Genomic DNA, 19,943 nt, shown 5'->3' with positions numbered 1-19,943 from the left:
TCTGAAGAGTTAAACATACTTTCAGGAAAGAGAAGATCTCAATTCCTCAATCTTATGCCAGCGAGACTGAAGAGACACTCATTAATACTTGTATGTTATATGGGCTATTCAGTTGATTTATGAACAATAAGCTATTCTGGATTCATATTAATTTGGGGCTCTTAGTGGTCATCTTTTATCTGATCAACAACATATGTCACCAGAATATCTTCCAAATTCATTGGAAGTTCAAAAAAATGAAGTATAGTTCCTGTGGTATTCACTGAGAATTGATGTCAATTTGTGACCAAACTGGCCAGCAGAGAGTTGACAGTTGGCCCAAAAGTGAAGCCGGGTTAGACTGGAACAACAGTAAAGTGTCTGATCCATGTTGGGCACCCTGTTGGCCTGGGACAGCCAGAGTTCACTTTATGCCACCATCATGGCTGCCAATGAGCCAAAGCACGGGAGCTCGACCACAAGGTCTGTTGTGAGACGTCCAGGAGGGTGTGGGTCGCAAGGTGGGCGCAAATATGGCAGGAGGCAGGGTCCTCAGGATGTGCATGATGTGTTCTTTATAGCTCACAGATCTGGAGAGGAGTATCCACAATGGTGAATTACAAAAAAAGAGATTGAATTACTGTATGTCACAGTAGATAAAGCAAGCAGGGGAGGGCTGCCTGAGTGACAGTATAGTAGCCTATAGGCAGCTATGTACAAAATACACTACCGTTCAAAAGTTTGGGGTCACTTAGAAATTTCTTTCTGCAGTGTAGACAGTGTTAATGTTGTAAATGACTATTGTAGCTTGAAACGGCTGATTTGTAATGGAATATCTACACAGGCGTACATTATCAGCAACCATCAGTCCCAGGGAATAAAATTAACACCCGCCACCTGCCAAATGCAGGTAGATTTAGCCAGTGGTGGGTAAATCTGTCGTCAATTTTACCAGCCACTTTGGCATGTAGCCAACAAGTATACGGGAACTCTAGTTTCTGAGTATTTGTCGGTATGTTTCAAAATACAAATTAATTTGTTGACATTGTAGTGTTGGTATGTTAGTTGATTTGGCAAACCACAATATGTAAATATATGGCATCTGGACAGTCTTCGGTCCAGGAGGGCGCATTTCATGGAGAGCAATGAAGCAGAAGCAAGGTGGTTAAGGTGGTTAATGCAGACTGGTAGTCTTGAGTGTGGTTTGGAGAGGAAAAGTCAATCGTTTAATCAAGTAGATTGTATAAATTAGCTAGATAGGTCTTATACATTTTGTATTTCGCTGTTGTGACCGGAAAACACTGCCACAAGGATGCTAATGTTAAGGTATTTTCATTGCTGCTCACATTGCTAAACTGGCAATAGAATGAAAATGTATAAAAAATGAAAAAGAAAAACATATTGGTCGGTCAATTACAGTTGTAATTGCAAAATATTCCTTCATAAAACAAACAGACACAACCTTTATAGTTAATTTGAAATTGTGACAATAAAAAGTTGTGAGAATGTCGGTACAATAATACAGGAGTCTGACACGATGCGTGAGAGTTGACAGGTCTGGTGTTATTATGCCATTTCCATATGGCGTCTAATGTATTTTTACACTGATATTAATTTAACAAAGTTGATGTGTTAGATAAGTATTAATTAATTGCATCAATTACAACGTATTAATTTATGGGGAAACTATTTGCGGTAGAGACGTGCATTTTTTGCAGCGTAGCAGAGATTCTGCTGAAGAGAAACGTACAGTCTGTTTACATCGTGTCTTTTCTGGCGTGCATGGTATTGACCAATGGAAAGGACGTTACTGTCCGTCATCATTCCTAGAGATTATATATTTTTTACCCAACCACAGACCATGGCTCTATGAATATCTAGCCAATCCAATGAAATCTTTTTAATGACGTGCAGAAACCCAGAGAAGGGAGTAGCACTGAAGAGGAAGAGGAGTATGAAGAGCAATAATGTGTCACCCTATAACACCCCTTCTCATGTGTTAGTTTAGTGCATTTATACAGATCCCCATTAGCTGCCATGTTATTGCATATGTGATTGATTAATTTGAAAAAGATGCTCCCGCACACTGTCTCTACTAGCAAGTGTTATAATTCAATAGACTGCAATGTTTTGATCAAAGATCTTATAACATTTGCAAGTAGAAACTGTGTGGGAGCAATTAGCTTTTGTAATGGTGATTGATTAATTACCTGAATAAATGCCACATTTTCACCACACATTTACATACCCTCATGTATTTCTGGTGATGTTTGCCTTTGGCTGGTAAAAATACCAAGTGGCTGGTAAGTTTTTTCCTTCTACCAGACACAGTGGCTAGTAGCCAAAAAAGTTAATTTTATCCCCTGATCAGTCCTGTGTTCCAATGGCAGGCTCAAAATGGCCAGAAACAGAGAACTTTCTTCTGAAACTCATCAGTCTATTCTTGTTCTGAGAAATGAAGGTTATTCCATGAGAGAAATTGCCAAGAAACTGAAGATCTCGTACAAACACTGTGTACTCCTCCCTTCACAGAACAGTGCAAACTGGCTCTAACCAGAATAGAAAGAGGAGTGGCAGGCCCTGGTGCACAACTGAGCAAGAGGACAAATACATTAGAGTGTCTAGTTTGCGAAACGGACGCCTCACAGGTCCTCAACTGGCAGCTTCATTAAATAGTACCCGCAAAACACCAGTCTCAACATCAACAGTGAAGAGGCGACTACGGGATGCTGGCCTTCTATGCAGAGTTGCAAAGAAAAAGCCATATCTCAGTCTGGAGAATAAAAATAAAAGATTAAGAACACAGACACTGGACAGAGGAAGACTGGAAAAACAGTGTTATGGACAGACAAATCTAAGTTTGAGGTGTTTGGATCACAAAGAAGAACATTCGTGAGACGCAGACCAAATGAAAAGATGCTGGAGGAGTGCTTGACGCCATCTGTCAAGCATGGTGGTGGCAATGTGATGCTCTGGGGGTGCTTTGGTGGTGATAAAGTGGGAGATTCGTACAGGGTAAAGTAGGGATGCACGATAAGAAAATTATTGGCCGATACCGATAGCCAATGTTCATATAACATAATCGGCCGATGCCGATACCGATGTTTTGACATTTCTGTAAATTTCTACCCTGTCATAAATTAACCCTTGTGTTGTCTTAAGGGTCACAAATGACCCACCACTATGTTTAACAGCAGAGAAAACCCCCTAAATGATATTTTTTCAACTTGAAATTTGATGACTTTTCCTACAGTGACCTCAACATTAGAAAAAGTGAAACATCACCTTTGTTCATGTTTCCATGAAGCTGTACACCACCAGGGTACAAAGATTGTCTTGGGGTCATTTTTGACCATGCAGTTATAAAATCATTTAGACACCACAAAAACCACAAAGACACACACATAGTATGCCCATCAAGATATGGGTAGCCTGTGACGCACAATCCAGCTACGCTTAGAAGATGTGAGTCTACACAGAGAAGCCGACCAGTGGAGGCTGGGGAAGAACCAGGGGATGCAGGTTGTGCTTGATTTGACAGATGAACTGAGGGAGCACAATTTCTTCACCTCTTATGATCTCAGCCAGCAGCTCCTGTAGAGGAAGATCACCATGGTTGGCACAGTTAGAAAGAACAAGTCTGAGCTCCCCCCTGCACTCCTCGCAACAAGGGGGAGAGAGGCCTTCTCATCAAAGTTTGTCTTCACCCCCACCACCACTCTAGTTTCTTAACTCCCAAAGAAGAACAGAATGTGGTCCTCCTGAGCACACTGCACAAAACAGCTGAGATCAGTGATCGTGAGGACAGGAAGCCAGCCATCATCCTGGGCTACAACCACAACATAAGAGGCGTGGACAACCTGGACAAGGTGATTGGAACGTACAGCTCCAGGAGGATGACTGCCCGCTGGCCCCTGGTCATCTTCCGTAACATCATTGATGTGTCCTCATACAATGCCTTCGTGATATGGAACAAGATCAACCCTATCTGGATGCCTGATAAGTGGAACAAGGGGAGGGTGTTCCTGGAGCATCTGGGAAAGGCACTTGTAACCCCACACATTCAAAATGGGAGCGCCTCCCCCGCACAACATCCTCTGCAGTGCTTGTGAAAGCTGTTCATGGGGTTGAATCTTGTCCTGATCCCCCTGAGGCTGCAGCTGGGGCAGGCAAGAGGAGGAGATGCCAATTCTGCCCCCCAAAGAAGGACTGTAAAACAAATACTATGTGCTGAGAAATACATCTGCAAAGTCCATGCACACGCACTTGCATACTGTCCTACATGTGATAATTAGAGTTGATTGATTTATGTTCTTCATGTTTTTGTTTTGTATCTATTATCTTATTTTATTCTTATTTATTTTTGTACATCTTGTGGGTGGGGGCAATGGTTCAAACAATGGGAGAAGACTAGTATTTTGTGGTTTAATTCCTCATTGTACAGTATATAAGAATATATCACTATGTTGCCAAAAACCTACTTGCTGCACATTTCTACTACATTCTTAGGCTATACAAGTGCTATCTCTTGCTAAAAAAAATATGTTTACACCTATGCAGTACCTTTAGCAATAACAATAACAATAATAATAATAATAATAATAATAATAATAATTAATAATAAACTTTTACTTTTGTAAAGAAAACAATTATGACAGGTGTGTTGTAATAAAAACCAGTGGTGTCCACTGATTAAATGGAGTCTTTCTGCACTGTGAAGAGGGAAAACCCAGATATTCAAAACGTTTGTGATGAATGACAGATTGTTTCTTCATTCAAAATAGATTTGGGGTTTAAAATTCAATTAAGCTGCTTTATTTTAGGGGTTTAGTGAAGTCGGAATAAAGAATGTCAAGACTACACAAGGGTTAAATAAAAATGTTTCTGATGAGGCTTCTAATTTCAATTTTAATTATACAAGTTATTTTTTCATATATTTGAATAAGAAAATACTTATATCCCATTCAGACATAGGATAAAGGGCCACCAATTTGACATATGGTGTATTTTTAGAAATGAAAGGTACGCAAAGGGAAACCCATCTTCAAAGCCGATACATTTCTTTACTGCAACAGAGGTAGTCTATTTTACCTCGGATTTGTATGAATGGGGTACAAGCGTTGTTGGTACAAGTAATCGGCCATTTTAAAGTAGTCGGCCGATACCGATTATTACATTTTTTGCCTGTAACCTGCCAATACCAATTGCTGGCTCAATAATCGGTGCATCCCTAGGGTAAAGGTATCTTGAAGAAGGAAGGTCATCACTCAATTTTGCAACGCCATGCCATACCCTGTGGACGGCGCTTGACTGGAGCCAGTTTCCTCCTGCAACAGGACAATGACCCAAAGCACAGCTCCAAACTATGCAAGAACTATTTAGGGAAGAAGCAGTCGGCTGGTATTCTGTCTATAATGGAGTGGCCAGCACAGTCACCGGATCACAACCCTATTGAGCTGTTGTGGGAGCAGTTTAACCGTATTGTACATAAGAAGTGCCCATCAAGCCAATCCAACTTGTGGGAGGTGCTTCAGGAAGCATGGGGTGAAATCTTTTAAGATTACCAAAGGTCTGCAAGGCTGTAATTGCTGCAAATGGAGGATTCTTTGATGAAAGCAAAGTCTGAAGGACACAATTATTATTTCAATTCAAAATAATTATTTCGAACCTTGTCAATGACTATATTTCCTATTCATTTTGCTATATTTCCTATTCAAACTCATTTCATGTGTGTTTTCATGGAAAACAATGACATTTCTAAGTGACTCCAAACTTTTGAACAGTCGTGTACATTCACAGTGGTACCATGGTAATGACATAGGCCCCTTCCCCATTGGGCAGTATTCTTAATTTGAAAGATAAGTGGGGTTTGAAGATCAAGCACGCAAGAGGTATACCAAGAAAACCTCTTACATGGTCAAAGAAAATAATGCTCTCATTTGTATCAATTATTAAGCACGTCAAGAAAAAAACCCCATAATAGTTATACATTAATCTAAAGGACGAAGACTCTGAAGATTACAACAAATCTATGACCTTGTAAAGCACATATAGGGACATCAATACATGCATCATGAAAGCCTGATTCCTACCCTTTATCCTTTAGAATCTAGAAATGATTAAATTGAGAAACAAGCACTAGAACATCTGTGTTGAATGATTTTAAATACAATAGAATCTAAGGAATGCTGAATGCCACCAAGAAGGCAGGTCCTTGCATCCAAATATTCAACTTGAAACCTAAATACTGGGTGAATATCCATAGAAGCATAATGTTAATGTATAATTATTTGGACATGTTCCGATTATTTCTCAAATTTCCTGGTGGTATTTTTATATTTCATATCACCATTTAAAATCCATTTTACTTAATTAACTGGATGGGATTGGGGGTGTTGTGGGCAAGGGTACTCCAAATTATAATTTCCCCTAAGCTACAAAGAAATACAAAGTCCCACACTGCTTTGAGAGAAAAAACAAGAGGAACATATTTTACAGTCCATTACCACTCAGACCCGGGGGCATAGCTGTTGTAGTACTATGCATTAACAGTGTATTTTCTCTGTCTATGGGAGAATATTGAGTACATCTCACATGTTTTTCGTCAGTATATATGATGGTCAAAATACTGACGCTCCTGAAAATCTAATTTAAATCCTTTTAAGTAGAAATATTACTTAAACCAATAATTTATGGCTCTAGATAATATGATATATAGCCTAGATCCAGGGTTTACAGTAGTTAACCGGCAAATGCCAGCTTTTCGACGGTATCACATGTAGTTGTCCGGCAGATGAAAATATCAACAGCCAAAATGTCCGGTGGGAAATATGCCAAATAAATAAATAAATAAATAAATAAATACATTAATAGCATATTAAATAGCCTAATATTGTGTGACCTATAAGATATGTCGCCAAGTCTACAGCCAGCCTCCGCTTGCTGTCACAGTAAGACATCACTGAGAGTTTGGTCATGTGACTCAGCAAGATGCAGTGCCGATGATGACAGCACTGCATGGGTACAGCGGGTTGAAATTCCACAAGGCCTGTGAAATGGTCATCAGGGAATTCGGGGAAATCCCGTCCTGGCAAAGCTGGGAAAGAAAGATTGCCAGCACAATTCCTGTGTCCAGTGTGCCTGCAGAGCATAGATTCTCGCTCCAGAACAGGATAAAAACAGCCTTGAGAAGCCACTGCCTCACTGAGGAAAAGGTGACAAGGTTGATAAGAATTGCAAGTTGTGCCAAGGGGTTGGATGGCTTCAACTTTGCACAAGCAGCGGAGCACTTCTATTCAATGAAGTCCCACCGCAAATAAACCGGAATTTGACAAACGCGGAATTCAGACCGACCAGCCTATTTATTTTTTAGAACAAATTGCTTCTTCATTTAGCTTATTTTCAAGTTATTTAATTTGATGTGCTTGGAATGCAAAGAGACGTACATTTAATGTAGGCTAATGTCTTTATTTAATTAAGAATAGCAAGGCTAATTGTTTTATTTTATTGTTGTAGCCTATATGCTCAGTTCGCAAAGTTTGTGAAGAGTTCATTCTGCTGACTACTTTAAATAAAATACATTTGTTGAATCATAGTGTTTGTGTTTTATTGCCGTTTAAATGTAGGCTATTAATACGGCTATTAAAAACATATGTCCGGTAGTTGTTCTATATGGCCGGAATTCTGGAATATTAACGGCCATATTGGCCAAAAAAAAAAGGCTAGCGCAAACTCTGCCTAAATCATGGTATTCAGATTAGGATATTCTGTGAGGGAAATTGCAAGAAAAGTAATAGTTTTATCTAATGGAACACAATCCTCAATTAATAGATGCAGAAAAAGTGTTAGCTGTGTAAACATGTGGCAGAGGCAGAAAAAGGAACATGCTCTACAACACCTTGAAGATCAAAGTACATTTATAAAGATACATGAAATGCATTCCACTTTCAGCTCTTTCGAAGAAACAGTATTTGAGATGAAAATCAAATCAGAATTTTACAGTGCCATTGGTAAATGCCAGCAGAACCCCTATTCAGCGGGTAAATGAGATCAGCAATGCTGGGCTTCAACATTGTAATGTGTTCTTGACACAAAACACCTTTTACTGGAATCCCATCCCTTTCCAGGGATTGGTAGTGGACAGCTCACAGTGGAATGTGTATCCAGTGATGAGAAGGGACAGACTTGTGCTACCCAGACTATTGGGCTGTGATTTGATCCAGCTTCTGAAGTATTATCTAAACAGACTACTGCCTGTAGTGCTCAATAATTACTATACTACAACAATTTTACCCAGCATGTGTGCATTTACCTTTTACCCTCAGCCTGCTCCCGCTCCATTTCCAGGTGGGCCAGCAAGGTCCTTGCCTTTTTCTGTCTCCTTAAGATTTCACAGACCTATCCCCGTTGATCTCATCCAAAGAAGTAGAATTCTGGCATCTTGCAAGATGTTCCCTCATTTATGGATATATTCAGATGGCTCTTCTCAGTCTAGTGCCGAGAGAGAAAAAGACAAATTGAGCAAGAGATGCTGACAATTCAAGTCAAGAAGAAGGTAAAAGACTCAACACTTTAGGTAATGGAACAGGGCTCATTATGTAGGCTACACAAACCTGTTACTGAGCTTGTATTACCTTGGACTTGAAAGAGCAGTCAACCTCGATCCAGGAGCCGGGCCTTTTGGATAATTCTTTTGGATTCTTAACTTACTGACTGTGGCCCATTCATCTTTGGGATTCCCTTCATTGTCTTACACAGACCCTGTGCTAGTCTTTACTCTGACAGGATGAGCACCACATGCCTGCTTTAAGCTGCAAACAGCATTTTAACACCCCATTATGAGGCCTCATGTTAACAGTTCCTGAGAGGGGACAGCCTTGCAAACTGAAGTGTGTCTTAAGTACATGGACTTGTCAGGCTCAACAGTGTGGCAGGGTTTAATTGATTGTGCATGACAGTGATTAATGCAAACAATCTTACAATAATAATTTTGCTCTTGGGACTTCTTTGCATTTTTGGTTTGGAACACCGCCAGACCGAGTTCTCGAATTACACGTCTTAATCTCTTAGTAGCTCATTCTTATGTGAGGTTGGATTGCATTGCACAATAATAATATCCCCTCACAAACTCATTATATAAGTATTTTCTGATTTACCATGCACAACGGAAGCTTCCCTGGAGACTCATTAGCCATGTCTCGTTTATTTATTTATTTTCTACATTTTATTCCCCCCCCCTCCCCCGTTTCTTAACTATGGAGCAAAAATTACATTTTACAGCTACGAAGGGATCTTTGCTGTTTTTCTAAGATGTCCCATGAGATCTGGAAAGCTCAACTGGCTGATTGGTGCAGTTGTCAATTATTTTCTTTGGAATTAATGCATCAGTTTCCCCAATGTGAAAACCTTTCTCCTCAACTTGACTTACAAACTTTGTATTCTTTATTTAACAATTTATTGTGAAAGCATTGTAAAGTTTTAGCAGTCATTATTATTTAGTTACTTTATCTTCATATGTCTTTTCAATGGTATTTTATTTTAAATCGGAATGCAAATATGATTAGTTTTGGTTTCTCTTGTTTGTAGAACTTAACTGTTACGGTCAGATGGAAAATGCAATTAAAATCCTAAAAAACAGCTTTGGTGAGCTTTGGTCCTGTCTTTTAGGTTAGCTTGTATGTACTGCTTAATAAATATTATAACAAACACAAAGTAAAAACTGCATTACAGTGTTACAGGGTCAGACATGTTCCTTTTAGTTATTTATCGATTCCTACCAGTGAAGATTAAAGGAGTATTGTACTTGAACCATAACAATGCCATTTCCTGTACTGTTTCTTCAAGGGCAGGGAAGTTAAGATGGGCAGAATGTCGGCTAGATTAAAACTCTCCTTCTTTCAGAGGAGGGCAAGGACACTAAGAAGAGGGTGCAGAATTGCAGTGCGACTACTAGTTCCTTATCATCTTCCTGTGTATTTGACATCTAATAGCTGCCCTCGTCTCCCCTCTACAGTTCAGATTCTTGAAAGTGTGGCAGGGACTAGATTAATGGATGACTGATTACTACAGAAGGATAACATTGCGGCAAAGGTAACTAGAAATATGGATAAATAAACTAAATCCACGCATGCTCAATTCCCACTCCCTTCCCAGTAGGTATTCTTACATAAATGTCTATATAAATAGTTTAATTTAATCCTGGACTTCAATGATTCTCCATTTAAAACTGGTATAATCAAACTGGGCAGACTGTAACATTATTGTGGCTGTGAGGCTGAAACCATTTGATCAGAATTGCTTTGTGCAGCTGCTTACCTTGTTGACTGACCATTCACAATTTATAACACTTCACATATGAGGTCCTCCAAAAACATACCTCAATAACTATAATATAATCTTGCTTCAAAAATTCAGGAGTTTTTTTTTTTTTTTAATGAAGAGAACAGAAGATGAATATTAAGGTGAAGTCTAAATTTCTAAAAAGCAATGTTTTATATAGAGATGACCAAAGAAAAGGTAAGTATTGCATGTAGCACAACAGTTATTTAAAATATTTAAATAGAAAGGTCAGTCTTTAAAACAGCAAACACAACATTGTTCTTTCTAGCCTGTCACAGCGTATCAGTGAGCAGATACAATCTGCTCAACAAAGCTGACAAAATCATTTCAGATTCTCAGACACAGAACAATTCACATAAAAGCAACCCAAACAAGAAGCTACTGCAGCTACTTCTATTCATTAGAAAGAAATGCACAGAATCTAAAAAAGGATGTACACTTTGTCTGATCAGTGACAGGAATCATGAGTACCGGTTTGTAAATTTGTTTCAGGTTAAGAGGAGCTTTGCCTATTATTGTTATTATTTATTAGTTGACACCATTTCCCAAGGTGAATTACAGTCACGAAATATACAGCTTTAAAAATAGAGCAAGAGCTATGAAATTAAAATGTATTTCTTAGGCAAGGGCAACTTAAAAAATGTGACAATATATCACATTATGTTTTACATACAATTACCCATTTAAACATGTTCTTTTTTTTACTGGAACAATCTAGGTGAAGTACCTTGCTGAAGGGAACAACTGCAGTGTCCCGAACCTAGGAATGATCTCACAACCCTCCACCCAGGAGGGAGCCCTGACCAATACTCCACTAGTAATATATTACTTCACTCCCAGTAAGAGTAAAATTAACTTGGGGCATGTAGAAATTAACATTATTTTGTTAAGGATCAGATTATGGGTAGTTTATCATGCCATATTATCATGCCATCTTTAAAGGCACACTGGCCAATTGTTAAAACCCACTGGGAGCATTTAATTGGTTTCAGACCTGGATTTCAACTACATGTTACAGGCTATATGGTTCACCCTGCTTCCCTTGTGTGGATTTTAGCCGCATAAGCCAGGGGGCAGGATCCTGGTCCTGTAGGGCTGTATTGGCTTAAGGTATTCATTGTATGTCAACTCCTAACTGCCTAGTTCAACTGATCATTGGCTTAATTGGACAAATTTAACCACTTTCCCTGCTATTAAATTATGGGTGATTGAAGGAAACCTACCAGGACCAGACATCAGCCAATTAGGAGTCTGTTCTTTTATATTTTGTTAATGTACATTATATTTTCATCTAAGGTGTTGGTGGCAGGTTTTATATTAGCATGGTAGAAAAGTAAGTATTCAAATTCAAATTATCCCAAGTCTGCCATAGTTAGAAAAGGATCTGCACATTCCTGTCAAGCTGAATGTTAACAGGAGATGCCTATACTTTTGAGTAGGACTGTGTTTTTTCAAGAGAGCATTTATTCTATTTAAAGTCTTTCTCATGCAAACATTTGATTCAGTCGAGAACTTTAGGGCTTTAATAGCCTTCTTTATCTTCAACGACACCACAGCCAGCTGGAAGTGAACTGGGAATTTCGTGAAAAAGGACAATTATAGTACCCAAAGAAGTGCTTCCTTGCTGTGCTACTCTGCAGACAAAAGTAGCTGTCCCTCTATCCGGAGAACTGCTAATGAAATGGCCCAAGAAGAGAAAACATCAAGCTTTATGTAAGGTACTCCTCCAGACTGCTGGAGTGTGTCTGAAGAAAGCTGGAGAACTGCCACAATAGCCACTCCTAGAGCTATTGAACCTCTGATAGAAGAAGCAACAGTAATTAACACTTCTCCATAGGAAATCTCTCAACGTAGGAATTAATCTATATCTCACTCCAAGTAAATTAGGATTCTTGTCAAGTCTTGTTTGGCAGCCCTAATTTATTCTCCTTGAGTTGTCTGTGATAACAGGCAAAATCTAAGGCCGTTCTCCTCATTCAAGAACTGCAAATACGCACAATCAGTGTTTAGCATCTAGAGTCCATTTCACACTAGCATCCTCAACCCGTGTCAACCTGGTCACATGACATTACTGCGAAACAAAGACCACACCGACATCACTGCGCATCCTATTACAGTGATGACAATAACAGTGCATGCCAACAATAACAGCACCAGTCCTACAAAGAGCATCCCTGTCACAACGTATTACAGACCCAGCTACTTTATTTAGGCCTACTCTTTATTATTGGATAATAATGATAATAATACATTCTTGTTGAGTTTGTATCATGTTTGTTTAGTTTTACAGAAGCTGCTTTTTAACCTGCATGTTGTGTTGCATAGCACAGTGATATCTGGAGTAAGTACAATAAAAACATTACTGTTAAAAGAGTAGTATGTGAGTGTTTGAATACATTAAATAACCCTCAGGCTAGATTTTATCTATAACTTATAATGTTCTCTATGAAGACATCTTTTCTGCACACTTTTTCAATAAAGGCCTCCACAGGTGCAATTGTTGTTCGTTGCCATTTTAATTTCTAGTTACCGGATCCTCAGATTGGTTAAACCAATAACTGCTCAGGTGAAACAAACCTTTTTAAAATGTAAAGAAAGAGTGCAATCAATATAACTCCCTTACACGTGCATTCCTATATAAATTTATATAGAGATTTTATACTGCCCCTCAAATAAATAAATAGATACAAACAGCCAGACACTAATCACCACTACATTGATCCAAAGTGTATGATACTGAAGTAAATAGAAAAAAGCCACATCTATGCAGGGCTCCATTTTGTTTCTTTAATTTACTTGTATTCTTCCTGAAATAGAAAAAAAAAAAAAACATAACTTCTGGGACAAACACAAGAGAGAATTATTAAAAGTTTGTTTGGTGAATGCTACAGTGCCAGCTGCGTTTTTCTGGATTGTTTTATTGTTATTCTGTCTCTCACTGTTAAAATACACCTAGCATTAAAATTATAGACTGATCATTTCTTTGTCAATGGGCAAACGTACAAAATCAGAAGGGAATCAAATACTTTTTTCCCCTCACTGTACAACCACTTGTGTTTCGATATGACAATAAAAAGAAAATGCACTGAAATTAATTGAGCGATTTTTTAAATGTAATTTCTCAAGCATTTTAATAGTTTTTAATTTTAAAGTGAGCACCGAGCTTTTTATATATATTTATATACATGCCCTGCATATACACTCACCTAAAGGATTATTAGGAACACCATACTAATACTGTGTTTGACCCCCTTTCGCCTTCAGAACTGCCTTAATTCTACGTGGCATTGATTCAACAAGGTGCTGAAAGCATTCTTTAGAAATGTTGGCCCATATTGATAGGATAGCATCTTGCAGTTGATGGAGATTTGTGGGATGCACATCCAGGGCACGAAGCTCCCGTTCCACCACATCCCAAAGATGCTCTATTGGGTTGAGATCTGGTGACTGTGGGGGCCAGTTTAGTACAGTGAACTCATTGTCATGTTCAAGAAACCAATTTGAAATGATTGGACCTTTGTGACATGGTGCATTATCCTGCTGGAAGTAGCCATCAGAGGATGGGTACATGGTGGTCATAAAGGGATGGACATGGTCAGAAACAATGCTCAGGTAGGCCGTGGCATTTAAACGATGCCCAATTGGCACTAAGGGGCCTAAAGTGTGCCAAGAAAACATCCCCCACACCATTACACCACCACCACCAGCCTGCACAGTGGTAACAAGGCATGATGGATCCATGTTCTCATTCTGTTTACGCCAAATTCTGACTCTACCATCTGAATGTCTCAACAGAAATCGAGACTCATCAGACCAGGCAACATTTTTCCAGTCTTCAACTGTCCAATTTTGGTGAGCTTGTGCAAATTGTAGCCTCTTTTTCCTATTTGTAGTGGAGATGAGTGGTACCCGTGGGGTCTTCTGCTGTTGTAGCCCATCCGCCTCAAGGTTGTACGTGTTGTGGCTTCACAAATGCTTTGCTGCATACCTCGGTTGTAACGAGTGGTTATTTCAGTCAAAGTTGCTCTTCTATCAGCTTGAATCAGTCGGCCCATTCTCCTCTGACCTCTAGCATCAACAAGGCATTTTGGCCCACAGGACTGCCGCATACTGGATGTTTTTCCCTTTTCACACCATTCTTTGTAAACCCTAGAAATGGTTGTGCGTGAAAATCCCAGTAACTGAGCAGATTGTGAAATACTCAGACCGGCCCGTCTGGCACCAACAACCATGCCACGCTCAAAATTGCTTAAATCACCTTTCTTTCCCATTCAGACATTCAGTTTGGAGTTCAGGAGATTGTCTTGACCAGGACCACACCCCTAAATGCATTGAAGCAACTGCCATGTGATTGGTTGGTTAGATAATTGCATTAATGAGAAATTGAACAGGTGTTCCTAATAATCCTTTAGGTGAGTGTATATTTATATATTATATTTAAAAACTGTGATTACTGCTAACAAGTGTATATGAATATAAAAGGTTTGTTTCACCCAAGCTGTTTTACTGATCTGAGATTTGCATTTCACTCTGCAAAGAGATTCACAACGCAATTCAAAGACTAACAATCCAAAGTATAACATAGCTGAATAGGAATTTAGTATTATTATTCAATAAAAAAGAAAATATCGAGTTATTGGGTCTTAAAGGGGTTTATGCAGTGTAATGGTTGGTGCAGGGATGGAGCTCTTAATTGGATAGGTGCTATGTGTTGCTAATTTACTCAGCTGGACTTTAAGCTTGCTTTGAGATACAGAAAAAGCCAGACTTCTGTCAAGTTATCCTGAAAGGTATCTGGTTAACTGGCAGATCGGAAGACTAAGGGCCGAATTAAATTAAAACTTTGACCCACCCGCTAATAGCAAACTACAAACCTGTACATCATAGCGGTTACATTTCTGATTAGAAGAAAGTGGCATCTTACTAAAAATGAAGCCGCAACTGAGTACATTTCTGTAGTTTTCTATTAGGGGGTGGGTCAAAGTTTTGATTTAATCCAGCCCTAAGTTAATAACGTACATTGTAATAAAATGTACCAGATTAATTAATCAGTCTTATTAAACAGTAAGATAAATCGTGTTTTAGTTAGCCATTTTATTGCGATGCTAAGGTTAGCAAACTTAGATATCAGTACTGTTATATTAACTATAGCTTCTTACTAAATAATGTAACTCTTCTGCCTTGAGTGATTCAGCATGTTATTCATATGATGTATAAGTTATTTAAATGTAGCCTAAGTTATTTAAAGGTTGGTGTACTGGTGCCTCCATGCAATTTTAAGTTATTCAAATCTAAATTAATTTTAAATTGTCAATGGCTTGATGTTGCCACAATATACATCTATATGTTTTTAGTTAATTTTCTTGTTATTTTCATTCTTACTGTATCATATTCTTATTTTTTATTGGATGGGTTTGCGACACACACACACAAATATAGAAATGAATCTTTGTCCACTTGGTTTTCACTTAAACTGAATTAAGGATGTCTGCTAAGAAATAAATAATAGCAATGATAATACTGTATGAGAGTCTCTGGTTTGCTCAGTGCTGGAATTGTTTACCTCAGTGAGCGAGGGACCTCTACATTCGCCATAAACAAGAGCACAGTCCCATCAAGCTCCAGGCCTGGACATAGCAGTTCTAACCACTGGTACAGCTGTGACTGTGATGATGTTTCATATGGATTGAGTAACAGGAGGGGTTGGTTGACTCATATGAAAAAATAAAGGGAAGAAAATATTCCCAACTTTTTCCAGAATACAGGAGACTAGTAATCCAAGGAAGAATTGTACCATTATCTACAATTCTACAGACAACATTGGAAATGGGTTGCAAATCCAAGGGTGAAAATATCATGAAGCAATTTGTGTTTTAAAGCCAATTGGTCTCATGTTAGATGGTATGTTTGCAAATCAGACAAAGCTTTATTGTAAACATGTTTTGTTCAAGTATTAATGCAATACACAATGAAGTCATATACAAAAAAACCCACTTATCATTGATTTGATTATGGCAGTGGTGGGCAACCTAATTTAAGCAATGGGCCGCAAGTTCAGGTGTCAAATACTGCCTGTGCGGCAAGACCCCTTTACCACAATTACAAGCCACAAATGCTACATTAAAAAAAAAAAAAATCGCAATATCATGCAATAAATACATATCAACAGTCTATTAAAGAAGTAACACATTGATACAAAATAAACAGTTATCATAAATATACTACTTTGTTCTTTTATTTTATTTTGGGGGGGGGGTGGAAGTGTATGCACTTTGGGCTACATTAGGCCTGCAAACCACAGAGGGACATGGGGGGTTCAAGGTTGGGGGAGGTTAGCAGTGCATGCAGGTGGTGGGAGGGTGGATGGAGGAGTTCCATCTGTCTGTTCCATAGTGTTTTTGATTATTCTGTATTGTAGATTGTGGTTTGTTTTGTTAGCATGTTTGCTTAATTACCACAAGAAAATAAATTTAAATATTGTTTAAAAAAATTGCTGTTTAATCCCTAATTTATCATTGGCACCCTTTGCACTTAGTGACTCTAACAAACCAGACTTTGGGCACTCCAGCCTAACAAAGGTTCGCCATCCCTGCTCTAGAACTGAGCTTCTGGACGTGTGATTCAATTATGACCATCTAAGGCCTGTAATCAGTGGATGATTACCAGCTTGACTGCTGCCTCCGGTCCCAATTATGACGTCATAAGTGGCAGACGCATCACATCCCCACGTGCTACAGGGTCAGGACACACTTGCAAGTGCAACAGCGCCAGCGGATAAACCGAGCTCAGGATTTGCATCATTCTTCCTGTTGTTTTAATTTTTATCACCCATCTCAGCGTGTAGAGAAGCGACTGGAGTAGCTAGCAATCAGTGAAGATTAGCCAGTGACACATTTTCATTCAATATGATGGCCAACTGTGGCAAATGGGTGAAACGGTGGCGCCAGCCGGCAAGGAAAGTGACCTTAGTGATGCTGGGTCTGGACAAAGCTGGGAAAACAGCGACTGTGAAAGGCATTTTGGGAGAAAATCCAGAAGACGTGGCCCCCACCGTGGGCTTCTCCAAAATCGACCTGAAGCAGGGGGACTCTGATGTGACCATTTTCGACTTGGGCGGGGGCAAGTCGAACCGGGACATCTGACAAAATTACTACGCCGAGTCGCATGGTGTGGTGTTCCTGGTGGACTCCAGTGATGTGGAGCGCATGCGTGAGACCAGGGACAACCTGGCCGAGGTCCTGAGACACCCGCGCATCGCCGGGAAGCCCGTGCTTGTGCTCGGCAACAAGCAGGACCGCGACGGGGCCTTGTACGAGGGAGAACTGGTCGAGTCTCTCTCCCTGGAGAAGCTAGTGAACAAGTACAGGTGTCCGTGTAAAATCGAGACGTGCTGTGCTGTGATGGACCACAGCATGAATCGGGAGCACCCCGTCAAGAGGGGGCTGGGCTGGCTGCTCCGCATCATCCACTGCGACTACGCGGCCTTGAATGGGCACGTCGAGAAGGACACGGCCGAGCAGAGGGCCCTGGAGGAGCAGGACAAGCGCCACAGAGCGGAGCGAGTGCGCCGGGTCCGGGAGGAGTGGGAGCAGAGAGAGAGGGAGGAGGCCGAGCAGAGAGAGAGGGAGGAGGCTGAGCGAGAGGGGAGGGTCGCGCCGGAGGAGGAGGACGGCATCATGTTGAACCCTTTCCAGCCCATTGCTGATCTTATCACTAGCAACGAGGCCAAGCAGAGGACGGAGGATAAGGAGAGGAAACGGTCCGGGCGATGGCAGTTCCCCAGGCTCCCGGGCCGGCGGACGCCACGCCCGCGGACGACGGGGGCGGAGGAGGGGAGCCGTGAGAAGGAGGACAAGCGGAGGAGAGAAGAGAAGAAGGACAGGAAGCCGAGGCAGTTCCCCTGGCGCCGGGGCTGGTGGAGGACATGCCCACTGACGGCGGGCAAGGAGGAGGAGAGCAGCCCCCAGCAGGCCGACAGCGCTGTGGACAGTAACTTCACAGCGACTGAGAGCCGGCCGACCACGGACGAGCCCACAAAAGGTAACCGCACTGTGGGCAGCTGACCTACACCGACCACACGCTGGTGGAGTAAACGCTCCCAAATGAGTGATCTGACTCGTTACACTGCGAGAGGCCGGGTGTAGCGCTGAGCGGCTCAAATCCGCTACAAACCCCATAGATGGGACTAAAGCAATACGCACCTACATCAGACCCTGCGGCTTCACATTCAGGAATATCATAGCATGCAATTATTACATATAAACATAAAGAAAGTCTGTAGCTCCGGTGGTGCACAAACTCGAGAAACACCCGGTTTTCACACAGTCGGTGTTTTACTCACGCGTCCGAGGCCAGGGAGGCGCAGTCAGCCGGCGACGTCCATCTGGGCCAGGAACAAAAACGCTCCTGCTGTTGTTTTGTAAGGAAGCCGCACGGATCCTGTTCACAGCGCTTCTGAATCCGTGTGTTAAGAGTATAGCGCCAGTTCATGCACGTTTCCTTTTGCCCTCCATCATCCCCCTCACTTCCTGCTCTCACTCCCACTTCCCGCCAACAAAACCTCGCGTGTCTCTCTAGCTCCGCCCCCCGCCGATATATATATATAATCAACATCAATTAAATAACACTTCCCGACAGTGCTTCATTTAGTTATCCATCAGCAGCCAATCCCAACACTATTCCAATTATGATTGCCAGGCTCCCCTACATGACCCCCATGAAAATAAAACTTCCCGAAAAAAACATCATTAAACATATTTTTAAGTGTAATTAGTGTTATTAGATTTAATGATATTCAGATTTACAAAGAGTATAACCAAAGTGCACATCCATTGCTTCCCTTTTGTATGCCAATATAATTATATTATGCAACAAATCGTGCATATGTGTATGTGTATCATATATGCAAGTTAATGTGTGTGTGTATAATATATATATCACACCGTGTAAATAAGCATAGTGTGTGTTGTCAATACTGAAGTGTTTTAGGCTTGGAACAATCCCTTCAAGTGTTGTCAGATCCAGATTTAAACACAGAATACATTGTATCGATTTCACAATTTGTATATCACTGTTAAAAGATACCTATGTTACTATGTCCAGACAGAGGGGAATGTAGAGCAGAGTAGTTTTTATTTAGATTGTTTTTGACATACCCGGGTTAATTGCTGCATACAGTATTGGTCGGTGGTAGAAAGACTAGACATCTAACTTCTGTACATTGTGTGTTTTGTTTTTGTTCTGTGAAAAGTAGGTAGCCAATCTGGACAGACAATCCCCAGATGCACCATTACATCAGTGGCCCCAGGAAGCCCCTCCTCCGCCTCCCTGTCAGCAGATTGCCGTATCTCTGCTCATGCATCTCGGGCTTGATCTACTGCGCAATCTCGTGGCAGTGGAACCACAGAGACCTCCGGCACAGAGGTTACAGCTGAGTCGTGGGAGCTTGCAGATGTGGTCGTGCTGCTCCAGATGTATAGTGAAGAGAGCAGACAGAGGGAAGAGGAAAGGCAAAGGAAGTTCTGAGGTGGTTTCTCATTGTTACCACTGTGAATTAATGGGCAATTGCAGCACCATAATCTGTGCTGATCATTTTATCAGTTACTTCCATACATTCTTCAGCTATT

General features: G+C 40.6%; 1 pseudogene; it reads left to right on the top strand.

The window, feature by feature from the left end:
• Positions 1–367: 367 nt before the first annotated feature.
• Positions 368–18,380, top strand: LOC136765072 (ADP-ribosylation factor-like protein 13B; annotated as a pseudogene).
• The last annotated feature ends 1,563 nt before the right edge of the window (positions 18,381–19,943 follow it).

The sequence above is a fragment of the Amia ocellicauda genome, chromosome 12 (assembly GCF_036373705.1).
Source record: "Amia ocellicauda isolate fAmiCal2 chromosome 12, fAmiCal2.hap1, whole genome shotgun sequence".
NCBI classification, from domain to species: domain Eukaryota; kingdom Metazoa; phylum Chordata; class Actinopteri; order Amiiformes; family Amiidae; genus Amia; species Amia ocellicauda.
The sequence above is the reverse complement of the archived record's forward strand: the minus strand, read 5'-3'. Positions and strand labels throughout refer to the sequence as shown.